Consider the following 23,193-nt stretch of genomic DNA (forward strand, 5'->3'; position numbering starts at 1 on the left):
GGTCAATTGTACAAGATCTTCTGCAAAAAACAAAAACAAAAACAAAAGCAAAACAACCTGGCATTTTAGGTCTGGTAATTAAAGAAATTAATCTGGGTAGGCTGAACTTTAAATTGCCATATCTTGTTGATTCGAATAGGAAAAGGTGAGGGGACTCCGTGAACTATAAGCTCAATTATCCTTATCTTCCAGATCTCAATGTTTGAAGGAGAAGGATGATCTTCAAGCAACAACTTCTAGCCCACTAGAGGTTAAGAACATGGCTGAGGAATAAAGCATTTTGGAAGAAAAGGGGTGGGAGATGAATGTTTAGATATAAAAAATCTCTGTATCTATATATCTATCTCGCACAGTGATGAAAAGCTAAAAAATAACAAATAAAGTAGGTTCAAGTCTTTGTTAGGCCACTCACAAGGTATATGATCCAGGAATGTTTCTTAAATTATTTGATTTTAAATTTTTTGTTTTTGTATTTTTTTAATTTGAAATTAATGGTAATAATAATAATATCTGAGATGGTTTCTCTGAGAATTGAATAAAATGATTTATAAATTATTATTATAAAATATTTAGCAGAGTTCCCAGAGTTCCCAGCCTTGGGTATTATCGAGTAAAAATAAATGGTATTAAGAGGTCAAAGTTTTACTTAAATTATTTAAATTTTTAATTAAACTTCAATATACATACATATGTGTAAATATGTTTGTGTACATATATATTTAATAGCCTGAAAGAATATAGAAAAAATATACTTATCATTTATAGTAGTTGGGCTATACATTTTCCTTTACTCTTTTTTTTTAGGGGGAAGGAGAAACAAAAGTAAATGAACATTTCTTTAAAAACTAGTGTTTTTAAAGCAATTGAACAATCTGAACAGTAGCTGATAAAAGGCATATCCCCCAGTGGTTTGCCTTTCTTTTGAAAGTAGCATGTAAATAATTTTAGTGTTTAATCAATATTTACATATTTATTTTAATTGACAGATCTATTTACTCAGCTTCAGCAAAGCCAAACCCAAAGTTGGTGTGATTTCTGAGTTATCTGTCATAAAGGGGACAAATCTGCTTTTAGCCAGCTGTTGGATACTAATGAATACTGAACCTTCTCATTTGCCTTTGCACACATCAATATCTCCTTGGAATCTCAAATTCCTTTCCATTAAAACATTAGGGTTAGAGTAAATAGGTTTCAGAATCTCAGATATGACATTCTGTTTTGTTTTTCTATACTCGTATAGAAACAAATGACAAATCCCTTCGTATACACCATCCAAGAGAGGAGCAAGGAAGTGGCTCTAGGGAGGGACAGAAGCAAAGAGAATAAATAAAGTTCCCATAAATCATGCATAACAGTATGTGCTAGTAAAAGGCATCTGGGTGAGAAAATCGCCCTTAGTGTGGGCAGGATTTGAACTTCTATGCTTTGCTGTAACATCAATGTCAAGTCCCAAGTTCAAAAAAAGCATAATCCTTCCTCCTCTACCACAACAGTGTAAAATGTGTTAAGTAATGGAATTGTCACTGAGGTGTAGAGGTGCAGAAGCTCTACAGGGTTCACAGATATAAAGAAATAAAGTTGACTTAGCCAAAGGCCAAAGGCAATGGTGACTTGGAAAAGACTTCCTGAAATTCAGTCTTAGATCCTTCCAATGCATGTGACGTCCAGCCCTTCTTTTCTTCAGTCCAAAACATAACAGAGGCATATGATGGAAATAGAGGAAGGGGGAAAAGTGAGAAGGTACTGATACAGGTGTTCCCTGGCTGTTGGAACACACTGGTCACACATTAGAGTGGAGGTTTTCTGTTATCTGTTGGAAATGTCCATTTATTGGCTATTTCGTTCATTCAACAAGCACTTATTGAGCATCTATTATGTTCCAGGTACTATGCAAAGCATTAGGGATACAGATGCCACGGAAGACTAAAAATGTGTAGAAGAGAAGAAGCTAATAAGCATAGTTACACTGACACATTGGGAAAATAAGAAATAAAGACTTTTTGAATGAGAAATTTGGAAAAGAAAGAGTAATTGGGGGATTAAGGGTTTTTTCCACAAAGTTGTTATTTTGCAGTAATAAGAGAGAGAACAGATCTGTGATCTATGCTATAATGGTAGTGACAGGAGTCAACCCACGCAGTTTGCTCCAGAATTCATGTTCTTAATCACTCTGCTATGCAGCTACATGGCCATCAGTAGCTGTCATTTAAATAATAATAATAATAACAATAGCTAAAATGTATTGAGCACTTACATGTACACTCACTCTTAGTTGTCACATTTAATCCTCATTACAGTTTTAGGATATAGGCAACACTTTAGATTTTATTTTACAAACAACAATACATATTAAGAAAGATTAAATCATTTGCCCAGGGGTCACAGAGCTGGAAGTAGCAGATCTGGCCCAGTTCTGATTCACAGCAGAAATTATGCTTTTAATCACAACTTCTATCACGCGCTGGCATGTCACGTACGCCATTTCCCCTCATAACTTATGCCTCCTTCCCTCACATGGAGCATACGTCTGTAGGATATTTCAAATTCTGATTTCCAAATAAGCCAACATCTTTTTATGAAAATACTAGTTCAGCTTTATAGTATATAATGTTGTTATAAATTAATTATGCCATTTTAATAAAAATACATTTTGGTTTGACTTTTCTTTCTCAAGAATGCATTCTGTGAATGAGAACTTCACAAACTGTTCATGTATATACATGACTCCTTTTGCTTTGCGTCAAGACCAAAAGAGGCTGACATGGGTCACTATGAAGGTGTGAGGAACAGATAGGCTTCCATCTGTAAGCCGTAGTTGTCAGCTGTAAAAGAGAAGACTGTCCAAAATCCCCTGCTCCAGCCATCAGTGGAGTAGCTTGTATCCCTTGACATGTACCTTGGGTCCTCCTGAGGACCTCCCCAAGAAGACTCTCCTGATATTCATGTTTATTCAGTTTCCATCCACCCCCCACCAACTAAGAATTGTTAGCTTTGTCTGACCGGTTCCGGGCTGCATCTCCAGCATTACCACGTAACGTGATATCTTCAAATATGCTTTAAATCCAATCAGGTCTTTCCTCTTTCACATGATCATCATTTCTCATCCAGTCTCTATTTCTACTCTTACTCTTCAACAGTAGCTATTCTATAGAGTAATCAGAGTAATTTTTTTTTCCCTTTTTGTAAGGAGGCTCTACACCTAACATGGGACTTGAGCTCATGACCCTGAGATCAAGAGTTGCGTGCTCTACTGACTAAGCCAGCCAGCTGCTCCCCAGAATGAATTTTTAAAAGCACAAAGCATACCATGGCATCCCCTGAAAAGCCTCTAGGTACTTCCATTTGCACTTAGCATAAACCCAAGCTTCAGATATTGGCATAAGCATAAAAAACACCCTTGTTCCTCTTCAACTGCATATTCTTCCTATAGCCCTTTCCCACAACGTTCCAGCCATTTTTATTCCTCAAAACGACCAAAGATACATCTTCATCTCCAAACATTAGGCCCTGCGGTTGGCCTTGACACAGTCTTCTTTCAGATCTCAACGTGACTGGTCCCCTCCTATCACCCAGAACATAGAGTACATTTCACCTCTCCAGAGAGGCTTTCTCTGACAACTTTTCTAGATTCTCTATCCCTCTGCTCAGCTGACCTTATTTAAATCATGCATGTTTTACCAACAAAGCAAACAAGATGATTTTTGATAGTGGTATTTCATTTCACTAGCATGTGCTCTCTAAAAACTGAAAGTGTGGCTATCTTCTGTGCACTTGGAGTTAAGGGTTAATAATGCCTAGCAAATAGAAAATAGTCAAATATTAATTGAACTATTGACGTAAGGATGTTAGTGTATCCTACAGGGTATGCCCATTTGAAGTATCATCAGGTAAGAGGTCCGGGCAGATCAGTGGTGATGGACATTGGTATGTTTTGGCCTCATCAACTTAATATAGCTTTTGGAATATATTCAATGTGGGGTACTACCTCTTTGCCCAGTTTACTTGGCTCTGTATGGGCCTGTAATACAAGTTAATCATATTTTACCTCCTAGGAACATAGATCATAGGGAGACACGCAGTTACAGAAAGCATTTAAAAGTAACAGTTTGGTGGAAGTGAGAGCACCAGAAACTCATGGATAGATTTCTTCAGCTAACTGGTTATCTTCTTTCGGATGCCCTAAGTTTTTAATGCATGTTTTCTACCTGTGAAAGCTTATCAGAGTTGCTTTCTGTTGCTGAGAAGCAAAAGACTGCCATATAAACGGGAAGGCTACGCCAGTAAGAGCTCTAGGTGCAGCAGAGGAACTGAAGTACCAGGAAAGTTGAGTTAGAGCAGCAGGTGGACTGTGACTATTTTGTTGGTGGTGTTCCAATGACTCGAGCAGATGTTTAGACAGTTTAGGTAGAATCTGTGCATTTACGAACAAATTAGGTTTATTTAAAGGGGAAGTATGATAGTAGCCTCCAGCCAGTGTGCCAGATATGCTACACTATTTTTTAAAGAAAAAGAAAAGATAAATATAAAGAAAAAAAATCATTTTGAAGTTTCTTGTGATCTCATACTGTTTTTCTGTCACTCTGACATTTTAAATATTACTACTGAGTCAACTTCTCTCAAGGTATTCCATTTACAATTTAAATAACCAAAGCATGCAAATATCTCTGTTTTGCATCTTTAAGAATGTATGCTACACAATCAAAATGAGTTTCCTTGGGGCCCATCTTCAGCTTGTCTTCTCCAATGATTTGGGTCAATTGATTATTGACATTTAATATCTTCATTCTTCAAATGGGGATTTGTTATGAGCAGACCCCAGTTAGAACAAAGGCAGTCTCATTACCCTAGATAATTATACCTCTGGTTATAATTGTCTCCATTGAGATCCCATGAAAACTTAAAGCAACAGAAATTTTAAAAGGCTATGGATATCCATCCTTCCATTAATTGAAAACATGATTTTTTTTTAAATAGAGAAACTGCCTATAATTAAAGAAAATGTCTCCTTGTATTGCACATCCATGAAACAATGGTTTTCTTACTTCTTTTATTTACCCTCTTATACTCTTATTCAGTGCTTACTTATGTTCCAGTTTAATCCCATTAAAACTATTAATATTGTCAGCAGTTAAAATCACTTAACAAAAAAAATTCTCTTAATAGATAAATTTTCCTTTACACATATGCCTCTCTCTGTAATTGTAATACAGGAGATTGTTGACCTTCAACATCAATAATAACAATATTTGTATAGTGTTTTCTGGTTAACAAGGTGCATTCACTTCTATTCATTCAATTCTGTATAATAATCTGAATTCAATTTCAATGTGTTCATTTTATAGGTAATGAAATAAAGCTCAGGAGTTAAAGGAAAAACCCAGGGTCGTGTGGTTAGCAAATGAAAGAGCAAGGTTTGGAAGCTAAGCCTGACCCATCTCAAAGTCTACATTCTTTTCCTAAAAATCATAGGAAAGTTATGGTCACATGAAGATACAGAGTATTCAGGGAACGAAAAGAGTGGTCAATAAGGCAATCATCTTCCTCTGATGTGGGAAACAAAGTCAGAAGAGAAATTATTAAATTTCCTTACTACCTACAGCCCATTGACAAGTCCTTAAAATAGGCAGAGTGACATTCCTCTAGGAACTCAGCTGCCTCAATGTTAATACCTTGCTAAGAGCAAAAGGCTATCTTACGCCCAACCCCCAAGATCTGGTAAGTCTACCTTAACATGTAGAAATTCCCTTGGAAACTTCCTTTATCTCTACCTCCCAAGATACATGTTGGCAATCTTCCCCCAAGCATATGACCCACCGACATATATCTGAAGGATCTCATGACTAAAATTTTATTAGATAGCAAAAAGTGACCTTTTTCAAAAATACCTAGCCCCCTCAAGGTCCTGGAAACCTTGCTTCCAAAATTCTTTAGAGACTTATGCTATCCCTAACCCCCTCCCAACTTGTAATTATATAATGGGCCACTCCTTATGACCTTAGGGCAGCTCTTTCTGCTCAGAGGTCCTGTTCTCGTGCTTTCATAAAACCACCTTTTTGTACCAAAGATGTCTCAAGAATAATTTCTTGGTCATTGGCTTCGAACCCTAACATTTTTCTTATAGCATCTCAACTTCGAAAAAAATAAATTGCTATTTTCCATTAAAATCATCCACTGTCTTCGTAGAATTCTGATTCTGATGCTCTATCAGTAAATACTCATCTCCAAATAGACCCATGATCTCCAATTTTTATCTCCTCTTATACTTGTTACTCTTACTATTATTATTATTTTTATGGTAAGTAGGTGCAATATTGGGAGGGGATATTTTCTCACAATAACCAGACACAATGATGAGTGTATCACACCTGCATGACTGACAGGCAGATGAAACCCAGGAAGTGAGTTACTACACCCTACTCAATCATACCATTTCAAATCTCCAACTGACATCCAGCACACAGCAGCTTCTAGTGGTTCTCCCGAACAGAACAGTAATCCTGAATGTTATAAATAGGTTGTTTTGTCAAAATATTGACAACCTAATTGAAAAATATATATCCTACTGTTTCACTGTTTGCTAGCCAGTGAAATGAGACAGAAACTCCAAGGAATCACAGAAGGCTTCATATGACCTGCCACTTTGACTTATGTAACTGCATTACCCCTGTGAATGAAAGTCCTTGTTTATTTTTAGTTTCTTATTTTTCCCCATCAATTTGGTCTATAAGGCAGCTGTAAACAACAAATGTTGAGAAGACAAAAAAAGCTGTTAAAACTTTCTCAGCTTAAGTCTTCATCTGGGTTCTTCTTAAAGAGACAGAAAAGACAATTCTCAATGTATGTATCTTTACCTTGCCTCAAAGCCACACAATAGAGCTGGGGGCTTCCTACAGTGGGAAAGAAAATATTCAAACTGCTGGGGAACAAAATCAGTGTTTTTAATAGGCTGGGGTTTGGGGAGTGTCCTTCCCATCTGCCATCCTGATGGATTAATGATTAATAATTAATTATCTTATGTATATTACAAAAGTACAGTTGGTTGACTACTTGCTTTTGTCACCGTAGAACATATAATGAGCACTATTTTGGGCAAAGTACTGGAGAAGATTCAAACCTGAATGAAAATGAAAGACAGGAATACTCATTGAGTGCCCACATTGAGTGCTATACCAAGTGGGGTCTGTGCAGCAGCCCAGACACATTACTCAACTTATCAAAGCTTTGGCTTCCTCCTGTTAACTGGGGATAAACTGTTTTACTTCAGATCTTGTCATTAGACAAACACTAATACAACCCTCCTAATATAGCATCTAGCTCAGTATTTCTCAATCTTTAACTCACGGCTAACTAACCCTAAGCCTTACATTTTTTTTTTATGACATCACTCTATATCTTAAATTAATAATCTTAATTCCTTTGGGCTTGGCTTCTCCCCCCAAAATTTCCTTTTTTTTTTTAAAGATTTTCTTTATTTATTTGACAGATAGAGATTATAAGTATTCAGAGATGCAGGTAGAGACAGAGAGGAGGAAGCAGGCTCCCTGCTGAGCACAGAGCCTGATGTGGGGCTTGATCCCAGGACCCTGAGATCATGACCTGAGCTGAAGGCAGAGGCTTAACCCACTGAGCCACCCAGGCACCACCAAAACTTCTTATACATATTATTCTGTAGTAGAGACTACCAAATATCTATTCTTCTAATGAGCACTACTTGAGTTTGTAGAGAAAAAGTAACATGCTTCATTAAAACAAAACAAAACAAAAAAGCCAAACAAAAATACTACACTTAAGGAGATTTCCTGGAAGTCCCTTCCCGCCACTCCTGTTTGCATCGTATTATCCATGACTTAGTTACACACTCCTGCCTAATTGAATGAAGATACGAGATATGGGACAGCAGACAGAATATTTGGTGGTCACCACTTTTTTTTTTCATACTAACTAATACAAAGGTTTTAACTTTTTCTTGAATAAACAATTGTTACATGCATTTTACTACAGTAAAGGAAAAAAAATGACCAAAGTAAAAAAAAAAAAAAAGAAGTATTGAAACTTGAGACCCCCTAAAGAGAAATCGTGTTTTCTTAAGAGAAGTAAATATAAAGAAAAGAGAAGGCTTTCTGAAAGACACTCGCTCTCTCTCTTGCATTGCATATGGAATGTGTACATAATGCCCGGAAGCACGTCAACATACTTTGCTTTTTACTGTGAGCCAACTAAAAGGACGACGATTTTGATTACATGAGATGTTGATCCTGACCTCAGTGGCCACAGAACCACGGATGTCAGCTCCCCTCCAGAATGCACGCTGTAAGAGTAGTAAGCCTACATTTATTTAAACTACCAGTTTTTTGAAGTTGAAACTGTTCCTAATGAATGCACTCAGTCCTTGGGCTGTGTTGGATCTTGAACAAACTTCCAGTTCCAGAAACTTGAGTTCCAGCCTCGTTTACTCTTTTCTTTTTCTGAATTCTCCCAGTCGAGATGCCTAACTCTCTGCCTGTTGATAAATTTAAAAAGCCCAAATAAGTAAGAAAACAGATCTGATTCTTGGTCTCCCACAACCTACAGAGTTTAACATAGGACATCCTCAGAGTTGGCCTAGTGCCATAGGAAAGGACTGAATAGACCATTGGATCTCAGAGCCTCATATAATGAAGCCCTATATGGTTATCTAATCCAGGGTTTTTCAAACCTGGTTACATACAGAGTATGCTAAGGAAGGAGAGGGAGAGAGAAAGAGAGAGAGACACATAGAGATAGATTTCCTGGCTTCTCTCCAAAGCAACAGAATTTGTGGTAGGAGGAGATAGTTGATGGCAGGCAGTCTGAAAGAAGAAGATACAAATTTATTTTTACATAAACCTTTCCAGCTGGATCAGTGATTTCCAAGGTCAGTTTCATAACTGGAGGAATTTCAGCCTGAATAAGGGAAATGACTCCCTGAGGGTCAGAACCAGTGACCCAACTGATGGCAGAATCAACATTGCAATCCTGTCTCCAGGCTGCCCATCCCAAATTCATTTCCTGGAGCAACTGCCTAGTGAGGTCCTTGGAGATACTTCTTTCTGGTTCCTTCTCTATGAGACCCCCTGACAACTGAATATTAGGCAACCTCTTTGCACATCCCCCATGAGTTTCTCATATGCACACACTGAGACTCATTTTTCTTCCCACACCCTATAAACAGAAAGTAAACGGAGGAGGAAAAAAATAGGGAAAAATGTTCACACCCACTATGGGAAGTATAGATCTCATTCGTTCCTTTTAGGTGAGTAACGTAAGGCTCAAGAAGTTTAAGAAAATTACTTAAATTCACGAAGCTCTGGAATAACAGAGCTAGGATTATAAATAATCTGAATGCCTTCAACCTTCATGTTCTTTGTCGATACTGCGCAGCTACTGATGATAGAATCGCTTGTTGTACATGTTGTTTAAAGTGATGAAGGACAATTGAAACAGGGATCTGAAATCCAAAACAGTCCTGACATTCTTTATTTGAAGGCATCTCAAAGCCAACTAAGGCCTAAGTGTTAGAGTCAGATTTTAGAGTTAGTTTGTCCAAATATAAATTATATACTGCTTTTCTTCAGTAACATTTGCATTGAGCTTGCGGAAAAAAAAAAAACAAAAAACCTAGAAAAAGAAGAAGTTCCATGTTGATGTTGTTTTCAGGGTCTCTAATTTAGTTTCTATCTCAAAATCTCCCTTCCACTGTAGCCCACAGTCCTCCCAACTGCAGAGAATTTATATCAAAGCAGGATGATTGGAAAAGACACTGTACCTTAGGTAGTGATTCCAGATTCTTTCCAAATGAAAATGTTCAAATATGAATTTCTATATAGAACAAATATGCCAGGGGCAGGAATAAGACAGGACAATCAATTAAGAGAAACATCTTCCTAAGCCTCATCTGACAGTATTACACAGTTGTCAATTCCCTCTAATCCAGCAGAGGATCATGGAATTATTTGATGAATGAATCTTGATTTCCCAGCCCCCAAAGAGAGTCAACCTCTGTGATCTCCAAGGCTCTGTAAGGGGAGGTATATGACCTACCCATGTCATATGGGAGACTTCCATCTCTAGCTCCGGATGGTAAAACAGAATCTACCCAGAGACCCTGATTCTGCTCTTGTTCTCCTAAAACTCTTTCCATAGAAGCAAGAGTTTAAAAAGGTGAATCAGATCAGATAATTTTTCTTCTCATTTAGCCCTTGAAACTTCCTTTGCCCTCTTACCTAGTATCCACCTGTTATGCTCTGGCATGCTGACTTTCTCTGGTATTCAACACACCAATGTGGCCCTATCTCAAAGCCCTTCACCTGCTATTCTCTCTTCCAGGAAAGTTCTTCCCAGATCTTTCCATGGCTGATTCCTCATCCTTAGGTCTCTGATCCCAAGTTTGTGTCTCAGGGAGACCACCCCTATCTACCTCACGTCTTCCCTTTAAAAAAAATTCTTATAAAAATGCATAAAACAAAAAAATGTTATCCATAGTTAATAATATAGTTTAGTAGTAAGTATATTCACATTGTTGCAACAATGATCTCCAGAATGTTCTCATCTTGCAAAACTGAACCTCTATACACATTAAACAGAAATTCCCCATTTCATTCTCTCTTCAGCCATTGGAAACCACCATTCTACTTTCTGTTTCTAGGTGTTTGACTATTCCTGATACCTCAAATAAATGGAATGATATAGTTATTTGTCTTTTTGTGACTCATTTATTTCATTTAGTGTTAGTTCTGAAAGTTCATCTTTGCTGTAGCATGTGTCAGAATTCCCTTCCAATTTAAGGCTGAATAATATTCAATTCTATGTATAGACCATATTTTGTTCATCCATTCATCTGTCAGTGGACATCTGGGTTACTTCCACCTTCTGGCTATCGTGAACAATGCCGATATGAACATAGGTATACAAATACCTCCTGGAGAACGTGCTTTCAATTCTTTACGCCCAGAAGTGAGCTGCTCAATCATAATGTTGTTCTAATTTTTTGAGGAGCTACCATACTGTTTTCCACAATGGCAACACCATTTTACATTCCTACCAACAGTGCACAAGGTTTACCTTTACCCATATCCTTGCCTATGCTTGTTATTTTCTGTTTTTGTGAGAAAAGCCATTCCAGGGGATGTGAGGTGATATCTCTTTATGATTTTGATTTTGATTTCCTTAGTGATTAGTGATGTTGAGGATCTTTTTCTGTACTTGCTGGCCACACATATATCTTCTTTGGAGAAATGTCTATCCAAGTCCTTCTTAATAATTTTTTTTAATGTCCCATGTTTAACCTGCATTTGGTAAATATAGGTTGTTTACAATGTTCTCTTATTATAATTATTGATGTAAAAATACCATTGTACATAAATATTGACAGTTCTGATTTTCCCCTCAGGAAAACTTTTCCAGGAGCATAACTACAATTACTAGGTCAAGATGTATGAACATTTTATAGGCTTTTGATTCATGCTCCCAAAGCTTTCCAGAAGTGATGCACCAATTTACACTCCCACTAGCAGGGCATAAAAGAAATAATTCCACTTTAAGGACACAGGAGTAAGAGTGTTATGTGCAAAACTGAAAAAATAAAAATAAAGTTACTAATTTGAGAGTTAAATGTCCTTTTATCTTGTCTTGACTCACTAGAATATCTCTGCCTTTTGCTCTGTGTAAACTGCCTTTATTAACTCTGATAATGGGGAGGATGTAATGCTAAAAGTCTTCCAAAAAGCCAAAATTCATACATCAGTCTTTTCTGTACTTTTTGTCAATTATTTAGACACAGTTTCCAGAGAAAATACTGGGGTTCAACTATATCATCCCTTGGAAGACAGTAATGACAGATACCTTCTCAATTGAACATGAGGGCTCTCTGGTCTTGGAATAGGTCAAAGCCAAAGACAGACTAATTATGAGGCAATTCTGAGAACTTATGGAGAATCTGAATGCTACTGATTAATATTCTTCGGCAGTTTAGGATTTGAAACTTTGTGTTTGTAGCATACTTTCAAATATTGTTGTAGAATTTCCTGTGGCATTATGGGAGGGATTCAAAACCAGCTATAGACAAGTCAGTGATACTAAAATATAACTTCTCTCTTAATGTCTATAAAAGTAATTCACGGTTATTTCACTACTCTCTTGGTTGTCATAATGTCTTATGTAGCAGTTAGTTTTCAGCCAAGGCATTAAAGAGCTCTACTCACTCCATTTCTCCATCTGTAAAATGTGATAATTGAACTGCATTCATGATTCTCAAACTGAGTTCCTCAAAGTCACAAAGGTGCTGCCGTATAGTAGTTCATTATATTCTGGGGTGGGTGTAGGTGATCTATGTAAGATCTCATAAACAACAAAATCTTTTTTTTTTTTTAACAGCAAGAATCTTGGACTAGACTAGGTATGTTTCTAACTCTGAGTCTATGGCTCTACCCTTTCCTTTCCACAGCTCATTACACTTAGCAGCTAATGTTCATGGTAGCTATAGGCAATAGAGAAAAGATTAATTTCTAGTTAGTTACTGTTCTTTTTTTTTTTTTTGAACTCTAATACATATATTCACAATACTATTACTTGTGTAACTCATATGACACCAGAGGCTTTCTGGCCCCTTTTGGATTGATCTATCAACTAAAACCACTCTTTTAATATCTATAGAATCCAAAGCTCTGTAGTAGGTAGATTTCAGCAAATATATGTTGGGAAGAGAATGGGGAAGGGTAGAGAGATGTTTCCCTTGATCACTCTGTTTCTGTACCGGCATTTGTATTCTCTCTGTTCTGAAAAATATCAAATGAAATCATTTCCTCAGATCCCTTAAAAATCCTTTTTCACAGAAGGCATTGTATAGTGTAATGCACTTTATGGAATATAGAAGAATGGGCTTCTGCTGGGATTGTGGGAGTGGGGACATAATAGGAAATTGGCTTACATCACAACCATAACAACTTCAAAATCCACATTAAATAGATGATCTTTAAAATAGACTTTGGTTAGCCCACCATGAAAAAATTTAAACTATATTTCAGTCATAATTGCCTACTTCATAACTTCTCAAGATGTCATTCTTTTACTCACTTTTCCTATTTCTCTTTTTCCTCACTCCCACATGGATTGCCAGGGAGTGAGTAGAGCCTTCTTAGTGAATAAGGAGGAACCATTCATTTCTATGACACTCCTTTTGCTATAATCTGCTCCAGGCCCACCTTCCTATACCTAAACCCAGCAGCACAAAGAGAATTTCCATGTAACAGGATCCACTCTCCTACAAAACATTTTGATTGAAAGTAATTATGTTGTCTTTATTTTATGGGTTTTTTTCTGTATGAAGTTCTTTGAGGAAGACCCATATAGGATAATACCCATAATCACCTGAGTCATGTGGGTACTATTTTATATGAGTCACATTTCCAGTATGTAGAATTTTGTGCTACTCGTGATTTAAATGTTTTGTTTCAAATAGTTTTTCAAAGGTATTTTGCCCTTCAGTGACCCAATGTTTCTTTTAATAATGCTCTTCTCTGATCTCAAATGATTCAGTGTCTTAAGTGGGCATTCAACCGCTATGTCAAATCCATTTGTAAAACCTTTATTAAGTTTAACAGCAAAGTCGCCTAAGTTTGGCTTGGCTAATCTATCAATTTAAGGCTCATTAAGATAAGGAATGACAAAGCTGGAAGAGAATGCTTCCCCTTTCTTTGAAAATACTTATAAAATCAAGCACTCAGCTGTTTCCTCATTGTAAGCTACTTTGGAAATGTCAGGCGAGTTTGAACTGTCAAAGCCATCAAAAATACTGCTGAATTGCAAAGGAAACAATGACTATCTAGGGAAAACAGTATATCGTAGGACCCAGGAGTCTGCTTTTCCCATAAGAAGGGAAGTAAATTTTGAAAGGGCAAAGTTGGAGCCAACTGATTTCATTTGACATCTGCAGAAGACTTCTCAATTGTGGGGCCATGTGATGAGGAACAATACATTCACTGCGAGAACATAACTGTCTTGTAATGGCTTCCCTTGTTTCTAGGGAATCTGTGTTTTCACTGCATCTTACCCACCTCTGCCAGTTTTATTTTCCTTAACAAATCAGAAGACTTCTTGTCTTTCCTCAAAACCTTCAATCAACTTTGGGCAGTGAGTTGCTCTGCTATGGTGATATGGTATAAAGAAGATGGACATCTGAGTGAAATAAAATCAAGTTCTGAAGTATGGAGGTAATTGTATCCAGGGATCCTTAGAAAAATTACCCAGGTGCTCTGAGGGTCTAGAATTCTTCTGAAAGCAGAGCCAGAGATAAGGACTTAGTTCTCATTGTAGACAACTAGGCATCAATACTACTGGCTGCTTTTGAGGTACTATGTGGGATGTGTCATTCTGAAGGATGACATATAAAAGTGTTTGTTCATGACTCCTATTCTCCATTGGTAGACACTGGCCACTAGGCATGTCAATCCCTTATATGTTTGGACTGTCCAATGCATCACCTAAGGAAGTTGCCAAGAATTTGGGGAGAAGCCCTAAAGTATTAAAACATAGATATAAAGTATGTGCCTGGGTGGCTCGGTCATTAGGCATCTGCCTTCAGCTCAGCCCAGAATCCTGGGATTGAGCCCCGCATCGGGCTCCCTGCTCTGCGGGGAGTCTGCTTTTCCCTTCTTCCAGTCCCCCTGCTGTGTTCCCTCTCTCGTTGTGTCTCTGTCAAATACATAAATAAAATCTTTAAAAAAATAGATATAAGGCAAAGACTTTAGAAGTAGCACTCTCCTAACCCATATGAACTGTCTGCCATGGTTGTAGCTTGAAATCAGGGGCTGGTCTGAGACTGGTGACACAGATTATCAATGTGGCTGCTAGAGTATATCTTAATATCATATCCATTGTAAAGACAATGAGAAGCCATCTATCACTGTGGGACTTAGAAGTGGCTTGTGTCAAGTATTCACATAGTGAATTATACATGAAGGTTGATCAGTAAAAAGTTGTTAACCTGATAGAGGTAAAGGTATGAACAGAGCATTCAAATTCCTCTGCTGGATAACAACAGTTGCATTTCCTTCCATAACTCATTCTAGCCTCTTTCATGTCATCTTTGCTCTAGCCGTATGAATCTATTAAAAGCCCAGGGTCTTTCTCCTTGTCAATATCTGTGGGTCCAACCTCTAGAGCTCTCAATCTCATTGGACCCAGTGGAGTCAGGAGAGTAGATAGTTCCTAATTCTGTCTTTTCCATAACCTCATTCATCGTCCAAACACTTAGAAATCTCATTTTGTTAATATCAAAGTTCTAAATATAAATACAAATACTAAATACAAATTCAATGGTCATTTTCCATTTGATTTCATGAATAGTTGGTTGAATTTGATGTAATTGGCTGCATCTTCTTTAAATGTCCTCATCTCCACTCTATGAGTCTCTTTATTTTCATCTCACTACTCTGTTTTCTTTCAGACTTATCTCTTTTGCCTACTTCTAAATAGTACGTTGGCCAATTTTCCATCTTTGGCTCTCAATACTTCTATGAAAGTTCTTTCTTAGACAACATGGGGAAAGAAGAGATCATCTGGTCTGCTGATAAGTTGGAGATTTCACTCTGAACTGCCCCATTCTGACAACAATGCACTGAATCCACTAAGAAAAATGTTTTTATTTTATCCATATATGTTTCTAGCAAAAGTGAAATATGTCGCAAAACAATCCAGATTTTCTGCTTCTCAAGAAAAAATGAGACAACCTGGCAAAGCTAGGCCTCCATCTCTGTACACACCAACTGGCTGCAATTGACTGACAGTCTTCTACCTTTAGACCAGTGAGCTCCTAAAATATGAACACGTATCCAGCTCCCCCCACCCATGTATGCATTTGTCAGGCTCCATGCCTAACCTAACCCAACTTTAAATAGGATGGCAAAGAATAGAAAACAAGACAATCTTCTGTATAATAATCTTCATTTTACCATTTTATCTTCATTTTTTCCACCCTCAAAGTCAATATTGCTAATTAGTCCTTCTTTAAGCTCTGATTATCCTTGGACTCCTTCCCTTCCTCTTTTCGGCCTAACTCTCCACGTAATACTGAAATTCTTTCTTCATGGTCTCCTTCCCTTGCTGCTATCCTAATACTATATTCTTACAGTTTGGAATTCCTTAAAGTTTCATTTTCAGAAAATCTATCTATCTATCTATCTATCTATCTATCTATCTATCTATCCAATATCTATCTATCTGCCATCTATCCATCATCATCTATTTCATTTGTGGCTAACACTTGCAGACAGCCTGGATTAGTGAAAAGAGCACTAGATTTGGGGTGACAGATTGTGTGTCCTAATCTTTCCTGAGCCAGCAAATAAAGACCTTTCGAAATCACTTCACTTCACTGGCTCTTTTCGAATGTAGAACCTAATGTTGAACTAGATTATTTGAAGGACTGTTTTGGCTAAATTGTTCTAATTTGTCTACCTTTCTTGCCTAGAAAAGCTTAGTTCTCCAGTGGGAAGATCTCCTAAGTAAATTCTGACCAGATTTATAGTGCAATTTATTGTGCTTTTGACAACCTTATGTAACTTTACATTTTCCTTCTTAATACCCTCTTTTAGTGTATATTGACAGTTCAGTTATTTTTGACAAACACTTATACTCTTGTAAATATAACTGGGCTGATATGCTTTTTCAAAAACTCCTCTCCCCCCACATAGGCCTGAGGGAAATTTTCTCAGAAGTGAAATAGTGGGTCTCCAAGGAATTGGAGTTACACTGTAGCAAACATTTTCTTTTCTTTTTCTTTTTTTTTTTTTTTAAACAGAGTTTAGAATAAGCTAACAACTGCCTATTTCTTCCCAGTTTTTCCATAAGTCAGTCCCAGCATCTGAGTTTAGAAACAATGGCACTGACTCTCCTTGCCTTTCAACTCTCATTTAGGATAAGTTGATGCTTGTGGAAAGAAGGTGATAGAAATGGCCTTCCAAAGGTTAAAAAATTTCATGCAACATGCCTACTGCAAACTAGGTATATGCAAATTTTATCACTGAATCCTCAGTGAATCCTCAGTGAATCCTCTACCACTGCTCTTGATGTTTGTATCTTTAGTTCTATTTTACTCAATGACTACTGAGTCCATTGCCAAGTTACATAACTTCTGTTCCCCAAATTTAGTAATGTTCATCTCCACATTTTGTGAAGATTGAGTCCTATAAATGGCATGGGTTGAAGAACATATACCATTTGTGGACTTGGTAGCTCCGTTAATTTCCATGGGGTTCACTTTCTCCAGGAGACACAATAAGGCATTTGGGAAAGATCTTTCATTCTACTTCTGTCTCTCTTTAGTGTTCTATGATTTTAGCATATTATTTCAGGGGATGGATTCTCTTCTGGCAAGTAAGGAAGATTCATGCCTTTATTTCCTATTAATCCTGAAGTTCTGTGATTTATTCCCTCAAGTTTTATGAAGTAATTACTTGCAAGAGCTCTTCCTTGTATGAACTGTAATAAAAATGACTTAAGAAAAACGGTTAGTCCTTGCATAAAATTATGCAGAAATTAAATTAAAAGGCAGGACATCTGTTCATTTCACATCAAGCCTTTGAGGAGTACCCAAAGAGCTGTAGAGATTGTGATGATAAAGAAAATTGAGGCACATTTTGATTTCTATAATCGACCTTTCTTGTCTCCATGCTATGGGTCTCTCCATTCCCTATTTTCTGCGTGATCTGGGCCAAAAGTTCTAATTGTGACACAGGGATTTCCATGATCTCATGAATCAACTGACTCAAGGGTGATCTTCGTCTCTTCAAGCAGACTTTTTAAGGAGAATAGAGAGAAATGTGTGGTTATGTAATGCAAACATAATGAAATATAATAACTTTCATTTATTAAGAGCTTCATTTATGTTAGGAGCAGTATTTATATTTACAGTCATTATTTCAGTAAGTCCTCAAAACAAACCAGAACAGAATGACGTAAGTCCAAAGTACTGGTTTGAACCATGGAACCATCCTTTACAGAAAAGTTCTTCTGTGTTTATTATGGGAGTTAGGATCTAACGCTTACTGAGTACCTATTTTATGTTAAATAGTGTATCAAGTGTCTTTTTGACCTAATTTATCTTTCTAAATCTGAGACAATCCTATGAGGTATGGTTTTACCAGTCACTGTTTTCTAGACTAGAAATGTAAGACTCAGAAATTAAATCATCAGTTTAAGGTCACATGGTAATGAAGCACTGATGGGATTAAAAAGTAATAAATAATTATATCTCTTGCCTCTTCAATTTCAGAATTAGACACAGGTTCCCAGTGCTTTCCATTTAGGGGTTGAATATCTCTTCAACATGAGAACATGAGGACATAGGGAGACTTTTCTCTAATAAACTGGACACAGAAACACTTTCTCTTAGGATTATGTTACATAATTTTCAGACAGACCAAAAAAAAAAGTATAATGATCAGAACCTATTTATGGAACAGATGTAATTTGAAAGGAAGTAAAGACAAACGCAAAACTGCTACTGCATTTTAATATTTAAAGGTGTGTGTGTGTGTGTGTGTGTGTGTATTTATTTATATATAATCAGTTTAGTTTCCTTATAGGTTTCTTTGTTTTCCTCCAGAATGGAAGGGGGAATTTGGCTTATAGTTTTTTTGTTGCTTTTTGGTCTTTCTTTCATTTTAAAGATTTTATTTATTTATTGGAGAGAGAGAGAGAGAGAGAGAGTGGGAAGAGCAGTGGGAGAGGGAGAGAGAATCTGTGGCAGACTCTGTGCTAGGTACAGAGCCTGACATGGGGCTCGATCTCACAACTGTGAGATCATGACCTGACCTGAATCCAAGAGTCAGATGCTTAACTGCCTGAGCCACCCAGGCACCCTTGGGCTCATAGTTTTTGTCAAACAATTTTGTCAAACAATCACAGAGGAGGAGGCAACGTTTCTTGGGAGCACATAAACCAATTTAACAAGGATTTTAGAATCCCTTCCCTTCCATGAATATAGTCTTCAGAAGGAAACATGGGTATACCAAGGCAACTAAAATGGCAGAGTAGAGAGAGAGAGAGGATGGGGGAAGGAGAATTACTTCAGGAAAGAAAGTTTACCTGCTAAGAACCCTGAGAGTTCAGGGAATGAACTGGCAATGGTCACTGTCAAAGGATTAATAAAGAAGGCATCTGGTGGGGACAGGTGGCAGCTCAGCAGAAAGGGAAATGGAGACTTTTGGTATCAGAAAAAAGAAAACACAAATAAAAACTCTCAATTCCACTCTTCCATTAAAAAAAAAAAAAACTATTTGCTGTGTATTAATGATAACATTCCCATGTTTGGTGAGAAGGGGGATTATGTAAGGCTTTAGCCTCCATAGGTTATCCTTATATAAAATTTTGTTAAAGAAAAAGATGTCATCAAAAGTGTAGATTCATAATCCGATGCTATACATAGTAGTCATTCCCAGGAGTGTTGGGAGGAGAAATGTCACATTAAGTAGAAATTTTCAGAAACTGTGAAGAAAAAAACGGACAAAGGATGCTGGAACAAGTTTCCCCTCATCAGCGAACCATGAGAGAGAAAGGCGCTTCCCTTTCCAGAAACACACTATCTCCTGAGAGGCTAAGAAGATCCTTGCTGTTTACTGGCCCAGAGGGGAACTCTGTTCCTTCCTCTGAGGTCCCTTAGGCTTTACCATGGCTGAAAGGAAGTTCCCCAGGGTTGTCCCAGCCCCTTTTTCCTGATGATACCCTCTTCAAGTAAAATTTGGATCATAAGTTTATCTATCACTTCAGTTACTTGATGCTGGAAGTGTAACAGATAAATAAATCAAAACACAGATATATAAATAAATAGAAGTCAGTTGAAATATAATGATGGGGTGGGGGTATGGACAACATAAAGTTTGTTTTTACTCGGCATCAAGTTTATGATGGTGTTATTGGGGGTCAAGAGAGATGTTCTTGAGGGACGCCTGGGTGGCTCAGTTGGTTAAGCAGCTGCCTTCAGCTCGGGTCATGATCCCGGTAACCTGGGATAGAGTCCCACATCGGGCTCCTTGCTTGGCAGGGAGCCTGCTTCTCCCTCTGCCTCTGCCTGCCACTCTGTCTGCCTGTGCTCACTCTCGCTCCTCTCTCTCTGACAAATAAATAAATAAAATCTTAAAAAAAAAAAGAGAGATGTCCTTGAAATGAGTATCATGCAGCATTCATAAACTTTGTTTTGCTAATACTTACCCTTATATTTTAATGCCAGACCAAGATAAATGTGTCCCAGCTCTAAGGATTGCTGGGAGATCTCAGGAGCTCTTTCAAAGGTGCTTGCTATTTTGTTTTGTTTTGTTTTTCTCTTTTTCATTACCTGCTTGAACCTGGATATCAAAAACTAACAGTAGACCAAATGCAAAATATACAGACATATTTGCAGTGTCTAATGGGGCATCTATGCTTCTGTTACAGTTGCTGCTTCCTCGGGAAATTCTCACATGCACTGGGGGGTCTTACACATGGTCAGGATAGTCTTAGACTCAGCCTGGGTCTTTGGAGTTGAAATCCTCTCTAGAGAAATATGCGATAGCTCTCTGTGGCAAGAGGATGTCGGGCAGAGCCAGACACTACATTCTGGCTGTTGAAACCTTCATTGAGGCCTCAGGGGGCTTCGGTGTGTGGGAGCATAGACAAGCTTCTGTCTTCAAAGGATGGTGTCCCGGACCCCAGGTCCTATGCTTGAATGTTAGTTCTGTTCTTGAACAGAGAGTTTGTTCCCCTTTCAAACAGATAAACAGGGAATAGGAACTTTAGAAGGTTGTAGGAACTCATGTGAGAAGGACTCTGATCACCACTGAGGTGTAATTAAAATCCTTGACCCCTCTTAAGCCTCTGCTTGCCTGGCTTCTCTAAACACTGCATGGAAGGGGGGGCCTCTTCCGCTAGGCCAGGGAGAGCATTTTTGGCTTCCAGGAGTCTGAGTTAAGCTGTTGTGTCCAAGAGGTTATTATTTTGGTAGCCCATTAACAGACTGCAACACAAAAGTGTCTCCAACATTGTCACAGAGCATCTTAAAGCTCTGATATCCAGAGCAGTATGAATACTTTTTTTTCTCTTTGAGAATCGTGTGGCATCTGAAAACCAAGACTTTATTCCTGGGTTAACCTTGACTTCTTTTATTTCTTTGCTTAGGCTGATGGGTTCTGCCTCCGAAAGCAGTATGGTCCCACAGGCAAGTAAGTGGTACACAGGTCCATCGTAACTGTCCCATTCAGGCTCTTTTTGGGATTTGAAAATATCTAGGCACTGTGACTGCACAAAAGATCACATTTTTCCAGATTCTAGCTAGAGATGCGAGGTGTAAATAGAGGAAGAAATATACAGGGACAAGAACCGGAGTTTCCTGAGTATACACCTGCATCGCTGTTTCCAGCATCACCTATGGAAAGGACGCATGTCTATGGACCCAAATATACCTTAATGCTTGACAGATGTAACTCCCTAGTGAAGAAGAAAATTCCAGTTTCAGAGAGCCATAGCAATTGCAAAGTGATGTCCCTGAACTAATGCCCTATGTTCAGATCCCATTCTTGCCAACCCTCTTTCTAGTTACTATTTACCACCCTATCCCAATCTTCCCCCCTGTTAAACACGTGCCAACTACTTTTGTCGGAAGAGAGGATAAAGCAATGAATGGAAGAGACCATAAAGTTCCCACCTTCCTGAAATTTCCATTCTTGTGAATGAAACAATCAAATAAATATTTAACACATTAGACTGTGACCCACACAATGGAAAAGAAGGAAATATCGGAAGGAGGATAAAGAATGCCAAAGGATGAGGGCTACTATCTTATGTGAGGTCATCTAGGAAGGCCTCACCAACAAGGTGGGTGTTTTAACAATGATCTGAGGAGGCAAGGACGTGATCTTCCTCACTGTTTGGAGGCAGACGTTCTCAAGTAGAGGGAACAGCAAATACAGAGACTCTGAAGTGGGAAAAAGAGCATTTATTGGCAACTGAAGAAAAAGAAACACAGTGTCATTGAAGAGAGGTGAATAAGGGAGTTGAAGTTCAGGTCAGAAAGCAGCTGAGGGCCATGTTCTAGGGGGGCATTTGACCATTGTAAATATACTGCTTTTTTACCCCAAATGAGATGTCAGGATTTTGGAGTGTTGAACAGTGGTTACATGATCTAATTTACATTTTACCAGGATCATTCTTTCTAGGATCTGACACAAAGGCCACAGATAAATGCAGTAGGGAATAGGATGGGAAGGGGCAATAGATGGTTTGTTGTGGGAAAATTAAAAGCATTTTTATGTGAGCTTGGAGAAAATCCACTGGGAGGGGTATTAGAATGTAGCAAAGAAAAATAGGAGGATTGCTTCAATGATGAAAATGAAGAGGAGAAGGATGGGATTTAGTGGATTGGTGAGAGGACTGATTTATATGAGAAGCAAGACAATCAATCCAAATTAATGGGAGAGAGTACAGACCTACATATGGGACTACACCTAGAGGCGGATAAACAGGGTGGTTTGGTTATGTGGACGTTCCGTTTTCTTGGTAAAAGAAGATGTAAGGTTATTAGCTGGGAATGAGGACTAGGGGGTTCATATGCTTTTTTGATCACTTGGCTTTTTTCCCCCCAAACTCCTTCCTTTGTTCATGTCACCCTTCACGGAATGCATCACAGATCCTACCCGCCCTATTCCCGCTGCAACCCTGGGCCATCTGTATTGTTGAACAGTCTGCAGGTACTGCACAAGTTTGCTTAGGAAAAGTCAGTGGGACTTCTATTGGAGTCATACTATGAAACTTTTAACACAAAGTCATTTTTGTTTTCAGCCAGAGATGCCTAACCCTCTTTAAATGTTCTTCACAGAGGTAATCAGATCCAGAATTCATATCTTTAGAAAAGCAGCCTTCCTCTTTCTCAAAGCAAACCAGGCACGTAAGAAGCATTCTTGGGATGGCTGGCCCCACATAAAACTGGGCCATTATTACTTGTGTCCTTGCAGGTATTTTAGCCTTTAAATGGTGATACTATCATTTTAATTAAAGCTGAAGTTTCTTCAGCATTCAATTCAAAGGGAGACTGCAAGGCCCCATTCTACAACAGAAACTAAATCCCCAGTCCACGAGTAAAACAAAATGTATGAATGAAGGTAGGCAGATCTGGGACCGTTTCAAAATTGGATGGTGGGAGATCATGTT

The 23,193-nt window shown here is 38.0% G+C and overlaps 1 long non-coding RNA gene across 1 annotated transcript; it reads left to right on the forward strand.

The window, feature by feature from the left end:
• The first annotated feature begins 3,033 nt into the window (after positions 1–3,033).
• LOC116865972 lies at positions 3,034–22,157 on the forward strand. The gene is made up of 3 exons (XR_004382283.1): positions 3,034–3,107; positions 10,032–10,036; positions 22,147–22,157. It is a non-coding gene; the product is annotated as an uncharacterized LOC116865972 (long non-coding RNA).
• The last annotated feature ends 1,036 nt before the right edge of the window (positions 22,158–23,193 follow it).

Source organism: Lontra canadensis, unplaced genomic scaffold (assembly GCF_010015895.1).
Source record: "Lontra canadensis isolate GAN:19392208 unplaced genomic scaffold, GSC_riverotter_1.0 scaffold8, whole genome shotgun sequence".
NCBI lineage: Eukaryota > Metazoa > Chordata > Mammalia > Carnivora > Mustelidae > Lontra > Lontra canadensis.